The sequence below is a fragment of the Dermacentor variabilis genome, chromosome 1, assembly GCF_050947875.1.
Source record: "Dermacentor variabilis isolate Ectoservices chromosome 1, ASM5094787v1, whole genome shotgun sequence".
In the NCBI taxonomy this organism is placed as follows: Eukaryota; Metazoa; Arthropoda; class Arachnida; order Ixodida; family Ixodidae; genus Dermacentor; species Dermacentor variabilis.
The window spans coordinates 6,778,994-6,782,837 of record NC_134568.1 but is presented as its reverse complement, the minus strand read 5'-3'; the positions used below and the strand labels follow the sequence as shown (position 1 = coordinate 6,782,837).

At 51.7% G+C, this 3,844-nt stretch overlaps 1 pseudogene; it reads left to right on the top strand.

Moving 5' to 3' along the window:
- The first annotated feature begins 723 nt into the window (after positions 1–723).
- Positions 724–2,874, top strand: LOC142569966 (uncharacterized; annotated as a pseudogene).
- The last annotated feature ends 970 nt before the right edge of the window (positions 2,875–3,844 follow it).

The following is a 3,844-nucleotide window of genomic DNA, read 5'->3' as shown; positions in this document are numbered from 1 at the left end:
ATTTCGTAAAGTTGATAGAAAGAGCCTTACATATTCGCGTTATGAATGTTATTAACATAGGAATGCTTATTAGTCCATGTCAATTTCGACTCAGGCCGAGGTGCTCCATATGGCAGGCGCATATTGAACTGGAAAGTCGTATACAACTTGCACGGCGCCAAGTTCAGTATGCGGCATTGACTACGCTTGATATCACCAAGGCACATGATTGCGTCCAACACGATATATCAGTAAGCCGGCTGCGATAACTTAAGTTCCCCAAATATTTGCAAGCATGGATTACGCAATTTTTAAGCTGAGGTAATATTATTGCTTCGAGAACGGCTTTTCATCGCGCATATATAGACAGGCAAAATGAGTTCCACGGGGCTCAGTGCTATCTCCGGTTCTATTTGATATTTTACTGTGCTCCATTCCATCCTAAGAAGACGTGTACACTTACGTGTATGCGGATTATATTGCATTCTTCTCATCGGCAAAGGATATTCAAGCCCTTCACGAAAACCTACAACGGTATTTATCTGTTTTGGAAGCTTGGCTGAAGCGGCCATCGAAACGCTCACGAACTTCTACAACAAGTGCTGGCAAGAAGGAAGGCTGCCCAAGCAATGGAAAGCAGCCAAGACGATCCTCATCCCCAAGCCTGGCAAGCCGCCCAACATAGAGAACCTCAGGCCGATCTCGCTCACTTCGTGCGTCGGAAAGGTCCTAGAGCACGTTCTCATGAACAGGTGGCAGTGTTGCCTGGAAGAATCGGAGCTTTGCCCAAATTCCATCATCGGGTTTCGAAACAAGCTCGGGACGCAAGACGCCATGATCTTACTAAAGAACGAAATCATCGACGAAACGACGGGCACCAAGGACAACAGAGCCATACTCGGGCTGGACTTGCAGAGCACCTTCGATAAAGTGAGGCACTCGGCTATCCTGGCCCAAGTATCCAGGCTAAACATGGGCAAGAGGACATACCAGTACATCAAAGACTTCCTGACGAAACGGGCCACCGAAATCTGCACGGAAGACCTGCAGCTCGAAAAGAAGAAGCTGGGCCGCATCGGAACTCCGCAGGGCTCGGTGATCTCCCCGCTAGTCTTCAACCTCGTGAAGACCAGGGCGGCCAACCGGCTAGAAAGAGTAGCGGGAGTCCGGCACACCATATACGCCGACGACGTTATGCTATGGGTACCGGGAGGAAGCGACGGATACATCGAGACAACGCTGCAAGAAGCAGTCAACGTCATCGAGGAGCAGCTGGACGGGTCTGGACTCGTTTGCTCTCCGGCTAAGTCAGAACTGCTGGTGATTCCACCGAAAGGAGCGGGTAGGAAAAGAAAGAATATGGAAGTCAAGTACGAGCGTCCCAAGGTCACGGTCAAGACGGCGGGAGGACAAGTAATACCGGAGGTCGAGAAGATTCGAGTGCTCGCGCTGCTCATCCAGCGAAACCGAGTCAATGGTGAAACAGTCAACAAGCTCGCGGGCAAAGCGGCCGCGGCAATGAGACTCATCAAGAGGGTGTCCAACAGAAGAGCGGGGATGAAGGAGGAGAGCCTGACTAGGCTCGTTCAATCCCTCGCAGTTAGCCACATAACGTACGTAGGCGCCTTCCACAACTGGAGGCCGAGCGAACGTGACAAGATAGACGCAACCACACGCAAGGCGTATAAGGCGGCACTCGGTCTCCTCGGGAGCACGAGAACCAAAATATCCATGGCGCTGGGAGTCCACAAAAAGCTGGAAGAAATAGCCGAAGCACAGAGAACGGCGCAACTCGAGCGTCTCTCTGAAACGAGAACACGAAGACAGATACTGCGGGACCTTGGCCTCGAACCGAGGGAAGGCAAGCAGCAGAAAGACGTACCTATACCGGATAGCATCAACAGAAAGCTCATGGTCTGCCTGATCCCGAGGAACGTTAACCCCGAGCACAACAAGGAGCGGAGGTTGGCGAAGGCCAGGGCTCTCGTGGACCTCCACGCCAGAGAAGAAGGCACTGTCTACGTGGACGCGGCGGAGTATCGAGGGAGCAGCGACGCATACGCGGCGGTGGTTGTCGGGGCATCGACGGGTGCAACGAAGACCGCGGCGAGCGTCCGGACTCGAGAAGCGCACCGGGCGGAGGAGGTGGCCATCGCCTTGGCCGTCTCCGACCCCGGATGAACTACAGTGTTGTATGACTCTAGAACGGCAGTGAAGAACTACGCCAAGGGTAGGGTATGTAGTGAGGCCGCGCGCATACTGCGCTAGGCCGAAGACATCGGACGCAAAAGTGCTGTGGTGATCAAGTGGTTTCCGGCCCACATGGGCAGTGGCGTGTCGGAACGCGGGAACGTGAACCACAACGAGATGGTCAACTCGGCGGCGCGAGGACTAACCAACCGCGCAGCTGCAAGCACGGCCGACTCGGAGTATTGGTCGCGGTGCAGTGCCAGGGACAAGATGACCACCTTCAACGAAATAGTGAAGTGGTACAGACTGAACAGACAGACTATGCCGCCACCTCACCCGGGGCTTACCCGGAAGGAGGCAGTGTTATACAGACAGTTACAGACGGGGTCCTTGCTCACCCAGGTGCTAGCTAAGCACGTGTGTCTGAGTGTGTATGCGAGTGACGTGTGTAGACTGTGCGCGAAGGAGAGAGCCACCGCGGCTCACATCCTTTGGGACTGTAGCGTAAATCCGCGTGAAGCCAGCGAGAAGACGAGATCCCGGCGCAGCTAGAGGCTGCAACGACGAGCTATGATCAAGAGACAACTCAAGGCCGTCCAGCAGGTCTCGGGAGCTCTAGAGTGGCAGCGACCGAACGAAACCGAGGAGAAGGGGGGCAGCACCCCCAAGAAGGGGGTGGCGGCCCTCTCGGACCCGCAGAAGTAGCGAGGGACCAAGACCTCGAGGAGCACAACGCACGAGACTGACGTAGTGGCCGCGTCGCGGTAAAAGCTTGCCCTCCCTGAGTGGAGGTAGCCTAACCGATTCTGAAGGCATTTTTCAATTAAGTTGCTCTCTCTGTCTTGGCTGAATTCCTTTCGTCTGGTTCTAAACGTGAACAAGTGCTGATTGCTCGTATTTCCTCTGAAAGACCCAGTACATATATCTCTGTCGTACCAGCTTGATTTCATTCCACAAGTAGATGTTGTTAAGTGTCTTGGTGATATATACGACAGCTCTCTTTCATAGCGTGCGCACATAGATTATTTGCAGCTAAAGGCGTTCGAATGGTGAGTTTGTTACGTGGGCTGAGCAACAGTCGATCAGGGATGCACAGGGTCACCTTGTTATCACCGTATATATGTACGTCCTGTCCTGGAATTCGGCTGTGTATTTTACTCTGGGGCACCTGCCTATAAACTTCGCCCCCTTGTTCTTCTAGAAAAGCAGGCATTAGGGCTACGTTTAGAGCTGCCTAAATTTGTAGCAAATCATGTTTTGTATCTAGAAGCAAGAATTCATTCTCTTGTAACTCGGTTTCGTGCGCTCGCACACGAAATTTCAACTGCACACCACGGTGACGTTCAGTAGGCGGAGCCTTGTGGACACTCCGCTCCCGCGTAGCCTTCGCACTGATGATCATGCGTGATGAAGCCTCAGTTATTGGCACAAACCCACTACGGGGGATAGGCCACGAATCGGGTGGTAATCTGATTGAAAATTGAAATGAATACGTTAATAAATAAATAATAAAGAAAGGAAAATAAATGAATAATCCTAGATGAGAAGTAAACTTAATAAATGAAATAAAGTATTGTTTAATAATATAGTCAGCCTTGCTTAGGAGTAGTAACAAGAACTTATTACTGAAATACCTAAAATAAAAGATACACTTAAACGTGAGCAAGTTCAATTT